General features: G+C 63.5%; 1 protein-coding gene across 1 annotated transcript in view; it reads left to right on the top strand.

Annotated features, from left to right (window-relative positions):
• Positions 1-5,024: 5,024 nt before the first annotated feature.
• NACC2 (NACC family member 2) overlaps positions 5,025-21,836 on the top strand; it is a 64,551-nt gene continuing 47,739 nt past the window's right edge. Inside the window, exon 1 of the mRNA XM_059141738.1 lies at positions 5,025-5,149. The gene's annotated coding sequence lies outside the window, so the exon portion shown is untranslated. The remainder of the gene's footprint in view (positions 5,150-21,836) is intronic.

Here is a 21,836-nt window from a genome sequence, read left to right on the forward strand (position 1 = left end):
CCATGAGGTGTGGGCGGCTCTTGCTCCCTCCACCTGTGGACCTGGCTCCCCCTGAAGTCTTCCCCAGTGCCAGCCTGGGGCCCCGGGCAGACGTGCTGAGGGGGTAGGCCATACGAACTGGTGGGACTGTTTGCTGGCCTCGATTCAAATCCAACACTGGGGGTGGGGTGGGCAAAACCTGACAGGGCAAAGTGGGGGCCGGACTTGGCCTGCGAGTCTGGGGGTTGGGGTCTGCGACATCGCTGGCTCCTGCCCCGCTTAGATGGACGAGGCAGGTCTGCTCCCCGAGCCTGGGGTGAGACTGGGGGCCCTGCTCCAACCCTGGCTGCAAGGGGACGGCCCGAGCGCCCAGGCGTTCAGTGACACCCTCCCCCCCGCCCCGCCGCGCTGCATGGTTGGCACAGAGCAGGATCCTAACAAAGGGGCCCTTTGTGGGCCACTGGCGTGTGGCCGCACACAGGCGGCCAGGGCCTCTCCCGGAGCTTCCCGGGGGAGGGGCCGGAAGTGGAGCCTCATGGCTTTTCTGGCAGCTGCCCAGTCTCGGGGTCAGGGTCGTCCCTGAGTTAGCCTCTGCTGAGAACGCGGGTGCTTGGGGTGATGGCAGGACAACCCTCCACCGGCCGCTCCCCATTGGGGCTGAGGAAGAGCCCACCCGGGGCAGCTTCCCAGGGAGGGTGAGGGACCCACCATCGGTCAGGTGTTTACTTTGGCTCCGGTGAACTCCTCCTTGGACCATAGAGAGCAAACGCCTCGGCGCTGAAGGCTTTCCGGTGTCCTTGCTTCTGTGCCGACGGGCCAGCGTGGGACAAGGAGGGTGGACACCCTCCTTCACGGCCCTGCGCAGGCCTGCCCTGGCCCCGGCCCCCGGGTGCAAGGACACGCGGTGGGCACCCCGATCCCACTCAGCTCAGGCCGACAGGACTCTGCGTGCACCTGCTGGGGGAGGCTCCGTTTTCCTGCTCGGCCATTTACAGGGCTGGAGTCTGTTCTCATGCCAGCAGACCCAGCCAGGGTCTGACCCTGGGGTCCCCTGCCTACTGCTTCCCGTCCTGCCAACAGAAGACTCTGGACACTCAGGGACCCCCAACTCAGACAGGTAGACAAGGGCTCTGGCCCCTCATCACTGAGGGCACAGCACCCCTCAGGCTCCCACACTCTGTAGACATCTACGGTCACCTGACCTGTACCAGGCACCCTACTGGGCCAGGGCTAGGGTGGTGAATAATATGGGAGGGCTGGTGCCTGTGGGGGCGTGAGTGTCAGAGTGGATTAGCACCCAGGGTTGGGTCAGGGAGAGTCAGTGGGCAGCGGCCCATCTGTCACTTTTATATGGGAGGGTTGGGAAGGCCCAGTCTCCAGGGATGACTGGGCAGAGACCCAAAGGAAGCAAATTGTCTCAAAGACATGGCGGGTGGAGGGGGAGGTACGGGCAGTGGGATCGGCAGGTGCAAAGTCCCTGGGGCAGAAGGATGCCCGCAGTTGGAGGCCCGCAGTTGGAGGCCCCGCAGAAACCAGTGCGCTGGAGCAGAGCTGGGAGCTGGAGCTACATCAGGACCAAGTTGTGGGGAGCGTGGGCTGGGGACCCAGGTCTTGGCCGTTGCAAAGACTTGGGCTCAAGTTCTGTGTGGGAAGGAGATGGGGGGCACTGAGGGATCTGAGCAGAGGGGATCTCTGATCGGACATGTTCAGAGGCATCTCTGTGGTCCTGTGTGGTACGAGACCTGGATGGGGCAGCGGGGTGGGGGTAGCCGGGGGACCCCAGCTTTGGGGCTGCTGCAGTAACTTGGGGAGAAGGGGATTAGACCGGAGGGTCTGCGGAGAGATGGTGGGTGCCAGCTGTGCGGTGGAGCTGCAGGCCTAGGGGACCCACGGGACCTGGGATGGGAGAAAGGTGACCCATAAGCCGGTGTTTGGCCTGAGCTGTCCAAAGGGTGAGCGGCCACTTGCTGAAGCAGAAGAGGCAGCGGGAACAGGCCTAGGGCACGGCAAGGGACTCTGTCCGGCCATCAGCCACCCAAGCGGGCAGTCGAGGAGGCAGCTGGCTGAGTGCATCTTGAGTCTAGGTGTGTTTGACCATCCTTAGTCCTTCAAGACAAGCCTTGGATGGAGGAGGTCAGTGTCTTCCAGAATGGATGTGGCACAGTGCGCAGACCTGACCCCCAAAACCGCTCACGGAGGACGCCCGGGACAGACCTGTGGAGGAAGCAGAGTTTGGGGTACGTGTGGCTGGAGGAGCCCTGGGAGGAGAAAGGTGCCCCCCCCATCCCTCCTCGACAGATGGCCAACCCGGGGGTGGTCAGGTTTGCAGAGCACTGAGCCACCTGCAGGACCGCCAAGGCTTGTGGCATCTGGGGGAGGACAGACAGGCGGCCAGGCACTTGTTCTCTTCCTGCTCCCAAGAATTCCTGGGCCCCCACCTGAGGACAACCCCCCCCACCGTGGCTTATCTGTTTGCAGATTTATCTCTTGTCACCTCCCTCTCCCCTCCCCAGCCCCCACCCCAAGCCCTATGCTCTCTGCATTAGCGAAGGATCTGACGCCAGGCCCGGCCTTCCTGAGCTGAGGAAGCCCCCTTTGGCAGGGCAGAGGGGCTGCGGCGCTAATCAGATCCCTCAGGAGGGGACTGTGGCCCACCCGCCTGCCTATCAGCGCCCACACCAAGCTGACTGCTCGCCACATCTAACTCACAGCGGAGGCACGAGGCGCTCGGGCCCACACCCTGAGTTCCTTGGTGACCCAGGCTGGGAGCCCTGGCTGAGCGAGCCCGGGGCTGGCTACACGTTCGTCCAGAGCTGCGCTATTCTCATTGGCAAAATAGGAGTAGGAACAGAGCTAACCTCACGGGAGTGTCGGAACATAAAGTTAGAGCGCGCCCCGGACATGGACACGCAGCCAGGCCTGGAAGTGAGTTAGCGGGCAAAAAAGCATTCGTATTTAAACGTCTGGGTGGCTCGGTTGTTAGGCAAATGCCTCCGGCTGGGGTCATGATCTCGGGCTCCTTTCTGCAGGGAGCCTGCTCCCTCTCCATCTTCTGTTCCCTCCCACTGTCTCCCCCCCCCCCCCAATCTTTGTTACAAAATAAAAAACAAAATGTGCTCTTGCAGACTCACACCCAGATGCCCAGAAACAGCACCGAATCCTGGTAGTTACCCTTGGGGAATGGGTTTCTGGTTCCCTGTTGTCTTTTAAAACTTCTCAGTGTTTTCCAAATGTCCTCCATTAAAGAAGAAAGCCTTCCTTTGATATTTAGAAAACAAAGTGAGGGAACCGATCGGAATGTGGGAAGTGTGAATCAGCTCCCCAGGTGAGCAGGGTTCCCCAGGGAGTGGCATATAGAGGTCACGGTGCTGTCTTCGCTGCCTGCTGGGGGGCGGTCACCCCTCCAGACCTTCTGTGGGGCCTCACAGGCCACCAGGAGAGGACCTCAGTGGCCTAGTGGATGGCTTCTGTGGCCTCACGCTGGGCTGGAAGTGCCCATAGACTAGTCTGTCCCTGCTCACCACGTCATCCGTAGAAGCCCCAATCTCCAGGGGGCTTGAGGAGAAGGGTCAGGGCTGGGGGGAGGGATGCGGGGGCCGAGCTGGGGGGTTTGTGTTTTCACTGCCCAGTTGGTCCAGAGCACTTAGGAGCCAGCGGGAATCCCAAGGCTGCAGGGGTGGCCTGCAGGCACCCAGCCCCCAGCCCCCACCTGTTCCAGAGCCTTCTGCATGCAGACAGCCCCTGGGTGGAGGAGCTCCTGCTGGAGGTTTACCTTAGTCTCCCTCACCTTGTACCTCTGGAGCCACGTGACCACATGCCAAACCACATGACTGTGTCTCTAGTGGGTAGAGAGAGGCCCCCTGGACATGCCCGACTGCCCCATGGGGTTGGAAGGGGCAGTAGGCTGCACTGGTCTGGAGGTGAGGAAACCGGAACCCTGTTTGGGTCTGAGTGGTGATCTGGGGGTGTCCTACTCATCCTGCCAGAGGGCAGGGCAAGGCAAGAGTGAGCTGGCGGGAGGATGTTTTTGTGCAGACCCGCAAGTTGGGGTTGGTGGTCCGTCTATGATCAGGGTGAAGGATCTGGCTTGAGGTTGGGACAGAAGTACTTGGACCAGCTTCTGACCATTGTCCTATGAATGACCTTGGCTAGCTGGCAGGGCTTTAGCCCTAGCCTCTGACTCCCAAGGGGTCTAGAACATTCTCTGGGAAGACGAGTGGACACCTTGTTCTCCACGCTAATCTCCTCCTCCCGACCCCATGCTCAAGATCACTGTTCTGGTACCTCCCTCATTTTCCCACGAGGACCCTTGTGGGAGGGAGGGAGCCACGCTGCCTCTGGCCCCGGGGGACCACTGTGGCCTGTCCTGACCCCAGACCACAGATTAGGATGGGGGCGACTGAGAAGGGGGGCGTTCGTGGGTCCCTTCTGATGTGCGGCCCGTTTCACTCAGAGGCGCAACTCTGTCCACAGGAACGAACCTCGGACAAACTTGGAGCCGCAGGGCTGGGAGGGGAGCGGGACGGCCGGGAACGCATCCCAGTAGTCGCCAGTGTGCCCGGATCACGCCAGGCCTGAAAGCAGCCCGGGTCAAGCTCCCGGCGCGAGCAGGAGGCTCCGGTGCCCGGCGTCGGGTTCGCCCAGCGGTGCTCCCGCATCCCCGCGGTCCTGGCACGCGCTCCCGCCGGCGCCGCCGCTCGGTGCAGGCTCGGCCGCCGCAGAGAGGGGGCGCTGCGGGGCCCGGGACCCCCCCCAACCCCCTGCTGCTAGGGTCCGTGGGGGGGGTCGGAGGGCGGAGGTGGGGAGGGCGTGGGTCCGGCGCGGGGCGGGACGCTGGGGGCGGGGGACGGAGGGTGGCGCGGAGGGGCCAAGGACCCCCGCCCCCCCCGCCCCGCCCCTCGCCCCGGGACGCCCCGCGCCCCCTCCCCCCTCGGGCGCCTCCACCCGCGCGTCGCGGCTCCCACCTGGCGGCGGGGCGCGCACCCCCAGGGCGGCGAGTGCGCGCGCGCGGCCGGCGCGCTGTCCCTTTAAACGGCCCGCGGCGCCTCCCCGCGCCCCGCCCGCCGCGGTGCGGCCGGTGCTGGGCGAGGCCGGAGAAAGTCCATGTGAGCCGGAGCGCGGGGACGAGACTTCCTGCCGCCGCAGGCCGGACCGGGCCGGGCGCCCGCAGGTACGCCCAACTTGGCGCCGCCGGCCGGGCCCCGCCGCCGCACTTCCCGCAAACTCCGCGGCGCGCCCGGCCGCCTCCTGCCGCAGTGCCCGCCGGCCGCCCGCAGCCCAAGTTCGCGCGCGCGCCCGCCCGCCGGCCCGGGGAGGCGGCGGGGCCCGGCCTGGGGAGGCGCCGACCCGCCCGCGCCCGCCCCGAGGGGGGCTGCGAGCGGGGCCCCGGGCGCCTCCCGCCCCCCTCCCGGCCGGCGGCCGCGGGGCCTCGCTCGGGACGCCCGGCCCCCGCCCCAGCGCGCCGCCCCGGCCCGGCCCTCCCGCGCGCCGAGGCCCGGGGCCAGGGTCCGAGAACGGCCGCGCTGCTGCGCATCCGCCGGGCCGGCGCCTCTCCCTCCCGGTCCCGGGGTGTGGGGGGGGGGCTGGCTTGGGCGTCCCTGCCCCCCCCCGTCCCTCCCTCGTGCGGACCCCGGCCCGGGGAGAACCTGAGGGCCGGCTGCCCCGGGAGGGGGCTCGCACCTGTCATCCGCGGCTCGGACCCTGCGGAGCTGAGGTCTTGGTGCTCAAGCCCCTTATCCGCGGACCTCAGAGGTGACCTCTGAGGCCGCTGCCCGCGCCCACGCCCATGACCCAGGGGGACGACCCAGGTTCTTCCGAAGTCTGCCGCGTTGGGGGGGAGGGTGTTGGGGGGGGTCATGAGGTCAGAGGTCACCTCCAGGCCCCTCTTCCGGGCCTCTTAGAAGTTTGGTCTTGGGGCTGGTGATTGCCAACTCTCTCCTGCCGCCCTTTAATTAAACTGTGGGCTTGCAGGTGGTAGGTGTCCTGGGGCTGGCCTTACAGGCCGGCCGCCCTGCACCCGCCCTCCTCCTCCTCCCTCTCCGTAGCCTCCAACTCCGAGATGATGCGCGCCATGGGCAGTTGGGCTCCTCCTCTCTAGCGGTAATTCTTGGGGCTCCCTGAGCACCCAGCTGTGTGTCTCCTGGTAGGCGTGTTCTAGCTGAGCAAGTCCCCTGTGCAGGAAGTTGGGGGGGGGCAGTGGGCGCCGGAGGCCGGGGTCCTGCCTGCCCCCAGTGTGCTGGCCCGGGAGGAAAGCTTCTGGTTCTCTGCAGTCTGTAAGCTAGGCCCCTCCCCAGGCAGAGGGGGCAGAGACCCATGCGCTTGCTCCCCCCCCCCCCTGCATCCTGCACCCACAGGCCGTGGGCCCACCCTACGGACTGGTCTGGTCTGGTGTGGTTCCCTCCGCAGCCTTCTCTCTCCACCCCTTACCCTTCCTCCCCCTCCTCCTCCTCTTCTGGAGCCCCTGAGCACCGTCCCCTCCCCCTCCAATGTGCCCAGAAGACAGCAGCAGGGGCTCTCTGCACTGACTCGCTTAAGTCTCCTGAGGAAGCCCGTGACACGGCCTCTGTCACTGGCTCTGTTTCACAGGTGAGGAACCAGCTTGGCATGCAGCAGCCAGGCAGAGGGTCAGGCAGCCGGCGCTGCCTCCCACCTCCCAAAGAGCCACCTTGTGGCTACTCCTATGGCCCCCTGTGGTGCCTGTCCCTCCCAGGAGGTCCTTTGGCATTTCGGTAGGGTCATTCCACTGTTGGGTGGCACCTTGGTTGGAGCCGGAGCCAAGGAAACAGGAGGAGAAGACCCATGGTGTGGGGCCCCGGCTCTCTCCATGAGCCTGCCGGGAGGAGCACACGACACCAGGTATCACTTGTCACCTCGCCCAGAGGTCTGAGCTCAGTAGCCACACCCAGGGCAGAGGCGGTGCTGACCAGAAGCCGGCTCTGCCCACCGCCTCCTGCAGCCCTGCAGAGGTGCCCCCGCTCCGGCGCCCCTGGGCTGCACGAGACTGTCTCTGGGTTCTTTCCCTGGTTTCCAGCTCAGTCCCGAGCACACGCGTGCCTCACGGGCCAGGGTGTCAGCACAGGCTGGGCTGGCATCTGCAGCCAGGGTTCCTCGTGAACCTTGGCCTCAGGGTCCCACCTGCCTGCCTTGCGTCCTGGGCTACGGTGGGCCTTGTACCACCAGGGTCAGGAGATGAGAATTGTGGCGTTGACCCTTTCCAGAACTTTCCCAAGGCGCCACCCCACACCACGGCCTCTGAGGCCTGCGCTTCCTGGAATGCAGAGCTGGGTGTGGGTGAGGAGGGTCAGCACCAGGCCTCCAGTTGCAGGCCCCAGCACTGCCATCACCAAGGGAGAAGTCTCCATGTCCTGAGGCCTCGCTCCCGGGTGCCCAGAGCTGCCTGGTGCGGGCCCCTTCCACCTGGGCGTCCCCTATCTGGGCTCTCCCTGCACTCTGTTGCCCGGAGGGGGGATCTACAGGGGGGGGGAGCAGCCCGCCAGGCTGGGAGCAGCTGTGGTCAGGGTCTGTTGAAGTGTAGCCCAAAGGCACGAGGTGGCTCTTAAGGAGGCGGGAGGCAGCGCCCACTGCTTGACCCTCTGTCTGGCTGCTGCGTGCCAAGCTGGTTCCTCACCTGTGAAACAGAGCCGGTGACAGAGACCTTGTCTCCCGGCGGCGTCCTTGGGAGACTTAAGTGACAGTCCGTGCCCAGAGCCCCTGCTGCCCTTCTCTGGGCACCTTGGGGGGGGTGGGCTCTGGAGGAGAGGAGGGGGTTGGAAGGGGTAGGGGTGGAGAGGGAAGACCTGGGGAGAGACCCACACTACCCCAGGCCACACCAGGTCACGGCCTTCACCCGGGAACACGGCACGTGTGCAGTGGGCATGCTGGGGAGGTTTGGCGGAGGCTAGGATCCGGGGACGCCATGAGCTGCCTTTCTGTTCAGGGTAGTGTCAGCCACTTACAGGGTAGTGTCTGCCTGAGGCTGGTCTTCCAGGCCTGGGCTTTTGGAAGGGAGCAGGGCTCTGTGATGTGCTGCTGCTGCTGGGTGTGGGGGGGTCCCAGGGCAGGGGCAGGCGCAGCTAGTCTGAGCTGCTGCTGGGAGCGGCGCCAGCGCTCAGCCGCCCCACTTTGGGAGCTAGTGAGGTCCAGTCGGGGCTGGGGTCTGCCTGGGGCTGGGGAATGCCTCGGGGCGGTTGAGGGGTGGCTGGGTGGGGCCTCTTGCCTGCCCTGGCCTGCAGGGTGTCCTGGGCCCTCCCGGAGCCGCTCTCCCAGCACCAAGCTACACCGCTGCCTGGCCTGCTCCCGGCCAGCCGCCCAGTCTTCCCCAAGATGAACAGTTGGGCTCTCGGGTGCTTCTGCAGCTCAGCTTGGGGCTACAGCCCGTTGTCTGTTCGGGTGTGCACCTCAATTCAGGGGTGTGTGGGCCCCACCCTGGGACCGGTCGGCGAGGTCTGTGTGGCCGCGGGCTGCCGCTGGGGTGCCTGAAAGGTCTTGCTCCTCCCTCGGGGACGGAGCTCCAGGGACCCCGCGTGCAGGCCGGGGAGGGCAGTGAGCCCTGCTGTCCTCAGGGCAGGGCAGGGATCCTGGCGATCTGGACTTCTCCTAGTGGATGCTTGCTCTCACCAGGCCTGGCTCTCCGGCTCTTCTGCTGGCCAGGGCTCCCTCCTCCTGTCTCCTGCGGCTGCTGCCTGCCGGGAGCTGGGCTCTCTCCGCCGTGACCTCTGGCCTTTGTGCTTGCGAGTTTAGGTTTTGAAAGTGGGGCCTTGGATGGGGGTCTGGCGGGCTGTGGGTGGACACGGAGGGGTTTGGAAGTGGTCATAGACGTTTGGGACGTGAACTTTGGAGTGAGGCTCCCTGGTGGCCGCCGTGGTGGTTAGCGCCTTTTGAGTGGGGCAGTGTCCTTGAGGGCGGGGGCAGCGGGAGCACATGGGAGTGGGGGAAGGAATGGAGGGGTCTGACCATGACCCTGGGCTCTGCAGGCCCCTCCCCAGCCCTCTGCCGTGCCTGCCGGCTGGCTCCAGCCGATAAGGCCCGGGGGCCTGACACAGTGGCAGGGGCTCTCCCAGGTCACATCCTGCCTGGCGCTGTGTGACCTTGGATGCTCCGCGCACCCTCTCTCTGCCCCACCCTGGCCTGTGTGTTTCCCTGTGAAGTCGTAGCTTCCTTGTTGGCTCGCGGCTGAAGGTGCGCCTCTGCAGGTCGGGCCCAGGGCCCTGTCGGGACGCCCCTCCCTGGAAGTGGGCTGGAGCCAGGGAGGGGCACATGTCCCTTTAAGGGGGAGGCTGCTTCTCCTTGGCTCTGGGGAAGACGCAGGCATACTTGCCTCCGGAGGCCTTGTTCTCCGTCCCAGGGGGAGGAGAGGCTGGCCCCGGGTCTCTGAAGGAATCTGCCCCCTCCCCCTCGGCCTGGGGCCCTGGCATCCAGGAGGGCACATGGCCATGGATGGGCCCCGCCCAGCGCCTGCCTGTGTGCTGGGGAAGCAGGCAGGTCGGGGGCGGGACCGTAGGGGCCTGAAAGTGCCCATATATAGTCACGGGGTTTGAGCCGAGTGTGTCTGTGAGCTGTGTCCCGGGCCCAGCCCCCTGCCCGACTCCCAGGTCCCCCGGAGGGAGGCCTTGCCTGGGGGTGGGGTGGGCTGGGGGGTGTTGCTGAGAGGAGGTGGATTTGGGGTGACACCATCGTGCAGAGCAGCGGTGCTCTGTGAGTGTTTGTTGATTGCAAATAAAAATCTCCCGAGCCCTCCACAGTCAGGACCAGGTACATCTCTAGGAACTGTCTTTGGGAGTTGGATCTAGCGCTCTGTGGCTGCCACACCCAGGAGAGCTGCCCGGGCTCCTCCCCTGTGGGTGTTGGGGGTGGGATGCCCTGGCTTGGGCCCCACAAAACCCTTGTGTTATGCCCCTAGATGCCCACTCCCCATTCCCCCAGCACCAGGGCTGCACACTCTGATGGCTGCGTGCTGTGGATGTCATGTCCCTCCTGGTCCGCCGGACGCTGATGGGAGCCTGGACTGCGGGGTGGCCCCGTGCCTGTGGCTCGGGAGCAAGAGGACGTTGTCCTGGGTGTTTCTGGCCTGCAGGCTTTCCCGGGGCTCTCCGGCCTGGCTTCCGGCTTCTGCCCCTGCTGTCTCCTTTCTGTGCCCTGTCCCTGCCCCTGTGCCAGGAAGGGGGAAATACCCGCATTCCTGACTTCTGTGCCGTTAAAATATCACAATGTTAACATAGTTCTGCTCATTTAATTTAGTTTCCATTGCGGTGCCGAGTGCCTCTGAAATTGAGCATCCCCATACTTTTGTTGTGTCAGCAGTTTTTTCTTCCCTTTTTTTGGGTATAAAACCATTAGAGAGGCAAGATTAAAAAGATACATTACAATTAAAATGTTAATGAAATCTGCATCATACAACTTTTGGAGCCCTTTAGGCATTAATCTTGCCTCTGTCATGTCCATTAACTTCGGTTAAGCTTGTTCCACACTGACCCCTGCTGAGAGATTTGTGCTATAATTGGATTTTTTTTTAATAAAAAGGAAAAAAAAAGGCTTTTAAGAAAATAAAGGTTGAGTGGTGGCTCTGGCTCCTGAGCGAAGGGAGGGGGAGCAGGGAGTACACAGCCTCCCCCTGGAGGGCTCCCCCTCTGATCAGGGTGGGGGCCCCTGCCCCCCCCAGCTCCAGCACCCCCGCGGCTACCCCAGGGTCGCTCAGACCAGCCACTCAGTGGTGGGTGGGTCCCTGGGACAGGACGGCCTCCCCGGGGTGTTGGATGAGCTTCTTTTGGGGTGAGGGTGTGCAACAGTCAAGGCTAAGCTCACCTGCCTGGGGAGAGGTGCAGAGCCCCAATGCTGGGGTGGGGGGGTCGGGGGCATCGCCAGCCAGGCCTTCGGTGGGATGTGGAGGGCCGCGGGGTGGGCACCAGAGCCTGGGATTCTCTCAGGATTGTGCTTCCCCGGAAGGCTGGCCTCCTGGGCACTGGGGTCTCCAGCAGGAGGCTGGGGCTGGGGACTGTGGGGAAGGGGAGCCCCTCTGGCCTCCTGTCAGGGCAGTTGGGATCCCTGGTCAGTGTGGGTGGTAGGTGCCCCCATGGAGTTCTCTGTGTGGACTCGCCCTGGGCGGGGGCGGTGCCACAGCTGGGCAGGGTGCCCCAACCTGGGTGAGGCGGGGGTCCGGGCTGGCCAGTGGCCAGTGGCGTCTGGGTGCAGCCGGCGGGGCGGACTTTCCCGGACCCCAGTGCTGCAGTCACAGCCGTCACCGGGAAGCTGGTCAGGTGGTTGGCAGTGGGGCTGCTACAGACAGATTTCATGTCTGTGTGTTTTTGCAACACCTTTCTATAAAGGGAAACATAATTTAAAATATGATTACTTAGTGTTGTAACAGCCGCCTCAGCGCTCCACGCTATGCCGAGATCATTATCAGAGGCTGATATTAACTTGCAAAGAATATTATGCAAATTGCCTGCTGGCTCCTCCGGGAAGCCTGCTCCCGGGATGGGCGTGGGGCACTGGCCAGTGCCTCCAGGGGGACACTGAGGGACACCAGAAGCAGGGGCAGCTCGGACCTGGTGGAGGCTTCAAGGGGCGTCGTGATGTTTGCGGAGCGCTCATCGTCTCCGTGCTGGGACCTGGCCTTCCCAGAGGTCCCTGGGATCCGTGCAGACAGCCCTGTGGTGTGGTTCACTGTGGCCGGATCTGGGAGGAGCTGGACCTGGGGGTTCACGAGCCCCAAGCAGTTGTTCCCTGAGGGAGGGACTGAGGTCACAGACCCTTCCCCCCACCCCATGCCGCCCTGCCCTGCCCTGGGTGCTAAGGCCGACTTAGCACCCTGGCTCAGCCCGGGGGTGGGGTGGGGGGGTCCCCCCTCGCTGCAGTTTAATGGCTTCAAGATTTCCTTCCAAGTTCCCTCTCCCCGTGTCTGGAATAAATTGGACAGAGCAAGTTTGGGGTAAAAAACACCCCTGATCTCATGGGGCAGACAGTGTCCACCTGGAACTGGAAGCCTGGTGGCGCCCCACAGCCTCAGGCTCCCCGTGCTTCCCGTGAGTGTGGTCACAAGTGGGCAAGGTCAGGAAGGCAGGGACCGGGCCAGGGGTGTGTCAGCCCCCCCGCCACCCCCCCCCCAGCGTGGACAGAAGGCTGCCTCTCCCCGGGGTCATACGGCCAGGAAGAGGACTGGATTGGAAGCCGCTGGGGCTGGACAGAACTGGGACCGTGCCCAGGATACCACCAGGGCTGTCCCTGGGCTGCGCCCCACCAGTAGCCGCTTTCTGCAGAGTCTGGGTGTGTCATCTTGGGATTTCTGAACCCCGTTCCTCACTGTGCTGCTGTGGGACCCGAGGTAAACACGGTGGCCTCCCCGGGCCTTCGGTTCCCCACATGTAAAATGGGGAAGAGCTTTGAAGAGACGCAGGCGCACCCCCCTCTCTGGCTGCCGGGGTGGTGATGGTTGGGGCAAACTCAGGCTCTGGCTAGAGGGCGGTCCCCGGCCTGCTGTTGCCCCCACCGACCCGGGGCTTCTCTCTTTCCTGCAGAGATCCTCCCCCTCACCCCCCCAATTTGTAACTGCTGCTCTGGGGGTTCCCTTGGGTCCTGTGGGCTCCAGGACGGGAGTGATGTTTGTGTTGGGGAATTCAGGCGGGCAGGGAGGGCATGAGCCGTGTGGGCACCCGGTGGGTGTGGCCCCGGCAACAGCTGACCCTACCCCTGGTGGCTTACAGCGACACGAGTTTGTTCTCGCCACCGTTCTGGAGGCCAGAGCCCAAAGTCGAGTGGGCCCGGCTGGGCTGGTTCCTTCTGGAGGCTCAGGGCCGAACCTTGGCCTCTCCCAGCTCCTGCTGGTGCGGGCGGGCCTCGGCCTCCCTTGGCTTGTAGCCCCGTCCCTGCTGTCTCTGCCTCGATGGTCACACGGCTGTCCTCCCTCTGTGTGTCTGTGTTTAAATGTCCCTCTTCTGACGAGGACACCGGTCACGGGGGCCGGGCCCGCCCTAAGTCCACGACAGCAACGTCTCTGTCCTTAACTGGTCATGTCCGCAAAGACCCTGTCTCCAGGGAAGGTTCTGCTCCAAGGCCCCGGGTGGACGTGAGTCCGGGAGATGCTGTCAGTCCAGTGTGTGTGGGGTGGGGGGTGGTCACAGAAATCCTCCCGTGCCTGGCGGCCAAGGGTGGGCTTGCTGAGACAGGCCGAGTGGTTCTGCCCTGTGCTTGCCTGGGAAGGTGGGCATCCAGACACAAAGACAGTGGCCACTGCGCTGACAAGTAACGGACGGTGGGGCCGAAGGGTCAGTATCAGTTGGGATGTCTAGAAGGACCTTTGTTTTCGGGACTGAAGCCGGGGTCGAGGGCAGGAAATGGGGCCGTGGGCGGAGGAAGAGTTTCCTGAGACAGTATCTGGTTATGTAAGTTTCGGGACAGGAGGCAGAATTTGTGTTAATTGTTGTAACCTAGTTTAGTTGGCCAGTCTCTGTCACGTGAAGGGCCAGGAAAGGCGTGTCGGTCACAGAGGAGTCCTCAGGGCTGGGCCTGGCTGTGTGCTGGCTCCCAAATGCGGCACAGACTGGGGCCACTGGGGCCCTCTGGCCCGTCCTCCATCCCCCCAGAAGAGAAGTGAGCTCCTGAAGTGAGGGGGAGGTAATCCAGGAGAGGAGGTGGGTCCCCAGAACGGGCTGGGGCAGTGGGATGTGGGAGCAAGAGCTGGTGCTGTCCTTGGGGTCCACACCTCGAGGGGCCCCCCCACTCCTGGGCCCAGGACTACAGGAAGTCGGTGGCTGGCTCTGGAGAGATGAGATGCGGGCCTTGGGGCCTTCCGTGGTGGAGGAGCAGGGTCCCCGTCTCTCCCCACGCCGCTCCAAGCCGCGCAGACCCACCTGGGCCAGGCCGGGCTGCAGAGTGAGGCCCCCGGGTCGTGGGGGGCTGCCCAGTGGTTTTGCTGTCAGTCTCTTGTCAGATTCTTAGTAACTCAGGAAAATGGAAGGAAAGCAAATCCTGGAATGATTTGACAGTAAGTTGCCCTGAGTGGTCACCGCGTGCCGTGCGCGCGGCTCCTGGTGGAGCCTGAGTGCACCAGCCCACGTCACCCCTTGCAGCTGGGGCGGCGCTGTGGGCCTGCGGTCCAAGCACAGGCCAGGGCTGCCTTCAACATTGTAATTCAGAAAAATTCTAGTTGCTTCTGTATACATTTTGTCATTTTAACCAGTTTTAAGTGCACAGTCCAGGGGCGTCAGGCCACTCACACTGTCGTGCGCCGTCCCTCTGTCTGTCCCCTCCGTCAGTCCCCAGACCGTGGTCCTCTGCCCAAACTGGACTGCGTCCCAGTATACACGGGCCCCCTTTCCCAGCCCCCGCCCCCCAGTTCCCCCCCGCCCCTCCCCCAGTCCGCAGCCCCAGCGCCTGCTCTCCGCCTCTTGAGTCTTTTTCTTCCTGCTCTCCCTGTGTTGCAGGAAACACAACATCGCGTTTGCTATCTTGACCGTTTTTGAAGTTTCGTGGTTCAGTGGTGCCAAGTGACCGGCCACTGTCCACCTCCGGGACTTGTCCTCAGGCAAGTAGGAAACTGGTCCCCGCGAGACAGCAGCTCCCTTCCTGGTATCTGTGGGTCCCACGGTCCCGGAGCCTCACGGGGGCCGATCCTATGGCGTTCGTCCCTCTGCGTCCGGCTGCTGTCACGGAGCGCGGTGCCCTCCTTCACGGAGCACCGCGTGGACTCCCACCTTCTAGGACTGAGCCACGTTCCACGCCGTGGACGGACCACGTCTGCTTGCCCATTGCTCTGTCGATGGACACTTGGCTCATTTGCACGTCTGGGCTTACCGAAGAACTCCGCTGTGAGCGTGGGTGTGCTCTGACGTGTCTGAGCCTTCCTGTGTCTCTTAGGCTCTCTCAGTCTGGAACCTTCCGTGCTCTTTCTTGGCTCTGGAATCCAGGCCGGTTTTGCAGAATGCCTCCCAGCCTGGCTTTGTCTGAGGCTGATGTGCGGTAGCCAGCGGGCTCCCGGCAGTGCATCTCGGGTGGGGAGGCCGCAGTGCGTGACTGTCCTGTCCGCCGGAGGTGGCCTCATGTCATTGGGGGACACTCTGTCTGCTACGTGTGTTCCCACGGGTGAAGGGCAGTGGGTGCCCTCCACCCGTGGGCTCATGCTGCACCCCCCCCATCCTGCCTCTGGCCACGCTCCTCTGTGTGTCCCCAGCTCCTTTTCAGGACCCCCTTGAGCCGGTGAGACCTTCTTTTGACTGGACTGACCACATCTGCAGAGACCGTGGCTTCAGTAAGATCACATCGTGAGCCGGCAGTGCAGGGGCGAAGGCCCTGTTCTCGGTCCCGCCATGCCACCACCTCACTCTCTCCTACCCTTAGTCTCAGAACAGCAGAGCCGGCCCCTGACCCCCTGAGCAGGTGGATGTCCCTCCGTCCCTGGTTGTGCCTCTGACCTTCCTCCTGGGCTCCCTGCTTCTGGGTGTCGGGGAGGGTGGTCTCCATCTCTGGAGCAGAGGGGGAGTCCGCAGGGTTTCCAGCCTGGGATCGGGCCAGCACATGTGGAGTCCTGCTCTGGAGTGGGGCCGCCAAGCCTGGTGACCGTCATGTCTGCCCAGCTCAGATGGAGGAGGAAGTCCTATAGCCGGAAGACAGGGCCATTGCTCCTGCACCAAGATTTGATGGGATTGAGGCAGTCAGCAGAAAGTCCTCGTCCTGAAGGGGGCCATACACGAAGGTGAAGTTAGCAAAATAAAATTAGCCACTCTTGGAAGACATGTTTCTCTTTGGGAAGAAGGAAGGAAGCCAGGACCTAGGGCTTGAGGATGGCCAGCAGGACTGCTGGGCTGCCAGCCAGCCCCACGGGGGGCGTTAAGCCAGGTGCACAGGACAGGGGGCCGGGGCTCTGCATGGCCCGCTGGCCGCCGAGGGGCACTGTGAACTGTGGACCTGTCCCTAGGGCTCCGGGAGGCCCAGATCTTCCCACCGATGGCCCCCAGGGGTCATGGTGTTCTCAGGGAGGTGCTACCCAGGGCAGGCTGGTGCCTCTCCCTGACTCTGGGTGCCGTGCTCTGGGCTTTATAGGCAAGGGCACCCCAGGCTGGGGTGCATGTGGGTCAGCCTCCCCCGGGGTCAGGCTGCTGTCCCCAGTGAGGCATTGGGAGGAGACAGGAGCCCTGGTGTCCAAGAGGTCCAGCCACCAGCTTAGGGCTGCAGGCCGAGGCCGGCTCCCCTTGTCTCGGACACCTGTGGCCATTTTAGGAGGGAACCCCCCCAACAGAGGGGCTGGGCAGTCACGGCTTTACTTTGGAGTTGGCCCGGAGCTGCTGACTGGGGGTCTCTGGAGAGCGTCTGATACTCCCCTCATTTTGTGGAAGGGACAAAGCTGAGCAGGGAATGGTGATGACCGTCCCCACTGATGGTTTTCTTGGGGTCCCAGGGTGCTGCTGGGCTGCCCGCCCAGCCCTGCCCCCGTCCCGGATCTGCCTGGTTACATGGGCAGGTCCTCCGGCCAGGCAGGCAGGATGAACGGGGGGGCTGCTGCCGGGGTCAAGATGGCCCCCCCCCCGGGGACCCTTAGGAAGTGGCGGGTGTCCTGGTCTCGGGGGAGTGGCACAGTGGCGACTGAGGCCACGGCCACAAGGTGGGGCCGCCCCTCGGCTGGCCAGCGGGTATTCCTGGTTTCCGTTAGTCCTCCCTGTTTCTTAACTGCGCTTTCGTAACAGTTATAACCGAGCGGAGCCGCGGGGCGGGCTCGTTCGAGCCCCAGCAGCTGTGATTACATTACAGTCGCTGATTTCCAAGAAACCCCACGAGGGAATTTGTTTAAGCCCGCGGTGGAGGCGGGCGCCCTGCACGTCTGAGATGACAGGCCTCGAGATGCTGTCCCTGTCCTCTGGACTGCCACCAAGCAGGGACACTGTAGGGACAGAGGCCCCCGCCAGCTCCTGGTGGCGACCATGTCGGCAGGTTCTCGGCTAACACACAGGCTGACCCCGTCTAGCCTCTGCTCGGAGCCCCTGCCGGGGAGCTGGCTGGCCTGGGGCTCCGGCCACCTCTCTCCCTCTGCGTTTCCAGTGGCTTAGGGGCCTGGAGGTTCCCCAGGTGAGCATCTGGGTCCTGAGTTTGGTTCAGTGTCCGCCGTTGGGAACTCTTTTCCAGGTTCCTTGTCCTGCGTGGCCACATCATGTCTTTTCCCCCGAGACTGTTGGAGATCCTTGACCTTGGGCTGTGGTGTTGTAGGTCAGCCCCTTCTTTTTGTTGGAGCAGCCACCCGTGAGGTTAGCCATCCCTGGGAGGGGCTGTCCAAGGCCGTCCCCGCGCACACGGGCTCCTGCTAACGCCGCTGGGCCTGGGCTGGGGGCTGCTCCTGGTGGAGGCGAGACCAGTGGGTTTTCCTGGTGCCTGCCTGGGGCCCAGAAATGCTGTTCTTGTGGCGATTGACAACACAGCGGTGCGGTTACTCACTTATTCTTGAAGGTATAAAGTCAGCTTTACACTCATGCTGGAAATGGGGTCTGTTCACCTGTCACTGACGTCCCGGCCAGTCTGGGAGGCTGTGGTGCCCACCCACCGCGTGGGGTAGGTGCTTTACTGAGTCTTGTGGCGGTCCAGCTCAGGTCTGGGTGGCTGTGCTCTCCCCGAGCTCCTTCTGCCTGGGAAATCAGAGGGCCCCGACTGTGTCTGGAGAGGAGACCCCACCTGGTCTGCTCTCTGCCCCCCTAGAGTAAGGTAAGTGAAAGCCCCACACAGTTTCCTTTGTCGGCTGCATTCTGCACAACCTGGGTGGGGGTGGTCTGTGCGTTTGCCATAGAGTTGATGACAGTTTAAGAGCCCAGTGCGGTGGGCTGACTCGGGGAGAGCCGACCACGCAGCTTTCCCCGGACGGAGCCCCCCAGGGCGGCAGAGGGAGGGAGGGCCCTGTGGCCGCAAGTGGGACTCTACTGTGCGCGGACCCAGCCTCCGCCTTCGTCCCAGAGGCCACCCTGCTTCCCCCTTTTCTTGCTTGCTTTCTTGCTGAGTCAGGAGGGCAGGCCAGGTGTCCCTTGTCCAGGCTGTACCTTGACGGGTCAAAGGCTGAGAGCCAGGGAGCCGGGGCCCACCCAAGGGTGTCCTGGGCAGCCCGGGGTCTGCAGGCTCTGCCCCACGGGAGCCAAGCCGGTGTGAGATGTCCCCTGCGAGAAGCCAGACGGCCACCCTGGTAGCTGGTCCCATGGGGGAGCTGGCCGGCTGGCCTGGCCCCATGTCCCCACAGGCTCCTTGTGGCCCTTGGCCCTCACTGTGGCTCCTCGTGGCTCCTCGTGGTTGATCTCATCCGGGAGGAATGCCCAGACATTCGAGTGGGTGGTTTTCAGGTTCTCTGCCCTAAACTGATAGAGTGTGCACTTTGTTTTAAAAAGCCATGATTGAAGTCAAATTAACATATTTACCTTCAGTGCTCCCAGGGGAACCGTTAGGGATCGGGGAGGTGCGGCAGCGGCGGGCACAGTGACGGTGGCTGGCGGCGGTGGCGCCGGCTCTCCCGGCTTCGGGGACAGGTGAGGGTCCCGTGCTGACCCCCGGCCTCCCCACTGCGTCGTGGCGTCTCCTGGGCACCCTGCCCCTGGAGGAGGTGGAGACGGACTGCGCCCTGGCCCCCCCACCACCTTGGCCCCCCACGCCTGAGCCCTTGTCCCACTTGCTCTCTGGCACTGGGGTGGGTCCCTCTGGCCCATATGGCCTTGGTGGCTTGTGGCCCAGGAGCGCTTAGTCCCGGAGTCCTGCCTGGACCAGGAGGCCTGATACCTGCTCTCGAGATGCAGGTCTGGTTCCTGGGCCAGCGAGCCCGTCCCTTCCCAGTTCAGACCCTCGATTTCCCGGTCTATAAGAGGAGGACGGGGTGTCGCTCTGGAGCTTAGGTAGAAAAGCCAGCAGGACCTGGACGTTGCGGCCACAGGCAGTACAGGGATCATTGAGCCCCTGCCCCTATGTCAGCTTTCCCGGGAGACATGGAGTTCTGGGGTCTTGGGAGTTTGGCTGAGGGGGTGGCCATCCTGGGGAGCCCCCCCAGCTGCGGTGCAGGGTGGGGGTGTGGGGACGCAGCCTCTGACCCCTCCCAAGAGTAATTTTTAAAAAACGCGTGCATGGATTGCTGAGATAGCTTGCAGAAATGTTCCTCGCAGAAGCGGGGATGCAGTGACATCACGTACCCGACTTCCTGCCCTGAAAGGCACGGTGTGGGGCATGGAGTGCTCGGCGGCTGTCCCCCATCCCTCAGTGCTCGGGCTGCGGCGGTCACCTGCTCTGTTAGGCGCGCCTGACCGTACGAAGTACAGAAACGGTCACGGATCCTGAGTGCGGACTTGGATCCGTTCCTCAACAGCTGACACACAGCTGGATGTGCGGGGCGGGGGGAGCGGAGAGTCCGGTCAGAGCGCCCTCCGGGACCCTTGTCCCCGCAGCCTGCCTGCCAGCCCGCCGGGCTCCCAGCACCTGGATGGGTTTGCTGGCGTCGAGCCTCCAGTGAGGGCGTGGGGTGCGGCTCCCTTCACTCTGCGCCCCGGCCATCACTGCGTCCCCGTGGCACCTGTTGTCCTGGACATGCTTGCTGGACAGGTATCCCTTGGGGACTCCCCCGTCTTCAGCAGCTGATTTGTTGTGGGCTCTGGGGTTGGTCCTGCTTGGAGGTGCTGGCCGGCAGCCTCTTCCTGGGGCATGGGGGGTACAGGTAGGTGCCCCCCAGGCCTTGCTCCGTCTCCCCGGTGACTAACCCTGCCCTGCCTTCTGCTTGGCCTCTTTGGATGTCCCCCCTGGTGTCTGGTCTTGGCTTGCTCCCCCCTTCCTGCTAGACCGGCTTGTGGAGTTCTTGAGATGTTCTGATCGCAAGTCCTTGGCTTTCCAGGTCCGGCACAGGTCTCTTCCTCCTTGTTGGTCCTGTCCCCACGCCCGTCTTTCAGATTCCCGATTTCTGTGCAAGGCGGTTCACCAGCCTCTTCCTCAACGGCTGGAGCTGTGTGTCCTGCTCGGGACCTTTTTACCAAAAGCCACGTGTTTCTTCTGTGCCTGATGTTTGACTCTTGCACCTTTCACACGGAAGTTTGACGGATTATTAGGTAAAAAATTTTAAGGGTGAAATAGACGTGACATAAAATTTATCATTTTAAGTATTTCTAAGTGCACAGTCCGGGGGGGTGAGCCCGTTCACACCATTGGGCACCCTCCCTCCGTCCGTCCCCAACACGTGGTCGTCTGCCCACGCTGGACTCTGTTCTGTTAGACATTGACCGCCGCCCCCGCCCGGTGTCTCTGGGTCCGACTCCCCCGGGGCCTCCTGGGAGTCGATCCTTCGGGGTCGGTCCCTCTGTGCCGGGCAGACCTCGCCGGGGACCACGTCCTCCTCGTTCATCTGTGCTGTAGCCGGTGCCAGGATTTCCTTCCTTTTTAAGCCTGAATTATGTTCGGTGGTGTGGACGGGAAAGCTGGTTCAAAGAGCATTTGAGGAACTGAGTATTTATAGTATTTATAGTCACTGAAGAAAGAATGCTGGGGTCCGGCTGTTCAGTTAGTTACGAAATTGCTTAATGTCCCCAAGGACAAGAAAGCCAGAGCCTTCAGGGTTCTCTTTGCTCCTGGACAGAAATCATCATTTGTGTCTTTTTCGGGCACAAGTCTAAGAGCCGACACCACGTGGTCTGGGGCATAACGAACATCAGACAGCAGGTCAGGCGGGGGATCTGAACTGACCCCTGCGTGAGACCGGCCTGGGTGCGCCTGCAGACCCTTCCCCCTGTCGTCCGGGAAGGACCCACGGTTAACCCTCCGCTGTCTTTCCGAGCTTCGGAAAGTTGTTCTTAGCAGGACCCTTTTGTGCTCCTGAAAGATCTCCAAATACAGTTTTATTTATTTATTTTTCAAACTTAAAAAAAAATTATTTATTTGACAGAGATCACAAGTAGGCAGAGAGGCAGGCAGAGAGAGAGGAGGAAGCAGGCTCCCTGCTGAGCAGAGAGCCCGATGCGGGGCTCGATCCCAGGACCCTGGGATCATGACCTGAGCCGAAGGCAGAGGCTTCAACCCACTGAGCCACCCAGGCGCCTCCAAATACAGTTTCAAAAGGCATGCGTGGCTGTGTTCCGTCAGCTCGATGGCACGGGGCGGCAGGGGCCCCCGATGGATACAGCTGGCTGCCCCAGGGCCCTGGTGCGGGCAGCCCGCGAGCCCCAGCAACCTCGCTGACGGCAGGGACCCTTGTGCTCTCCTCACTCGCCCCCCAGAGCCCGGGAGCCTGTCGGTGTTCCGGAGACCCGCCTGGGCCTCGCAGTCAGCCCGCGCAGTCGCCTGTGCAGCGCGTCAGGGGCGAGGGGACAGGCTCCGCAGGGACACTGCACGTGGCTCGGGAAAGGGCGAGCGGCCCCGGAAACGGGGAGCAGCCCGGGAAGGGCACTAGCTTCTGAGTCGTGAGACTGGGGAGAAGGCGCTCGCGCAGGGCACCGTGTTCCCTTGGGAATGTCCCCACCCCGTGTACAGAAGAGGGGCTCGGGGCTGGCCTCCGCAGGGAGGGAGGGCTTTCGGGCCCAGGATTTCAGAACCAACACTCAGGTTCCGCGTCACCCTCCCTGTGGTCGGTGTAGGCCTCGGTCTGCAGCCTGTGTCCCCGTGGACGGAGAGGTGACTGGACGCCAGGTCCCCTTCCTGGAGGTGGCCATGTGGCACACCTCCTCGCAGGTCACCCGCTCCTGGCCAGCGACTTCCAGGGAGCAGAAGCCCCCACTGATGAGCAGGGCCAGTTCCTCTCCCGGGAACCGGGCAGCGCCCGCGGGACGGACGGGAAGGCCTGCGCATGGCTGGGGTATGACGGCTCCCTCCCCAGAGGCAGGCCACAGGCGGCAGTGAGGAAAGGCCCGGCCGGAGCTCCTGGAGGGCCACGAAAG

The sequence above is a fragment of the Mustela lutreola genome, chromosome 12 (genome assembly GCF_030435805.1).
Source record: "Mustela lutreola isolate mMusLut2 chromosome 12, mMusLut2.pri, whole genome shotgun sequence".
Lineage (NCBI taxonomy): Eukaryota > Metazoa > Chordata > Mammalia > Carnivora > Mustelidae > Mustela > Mustela lutreola.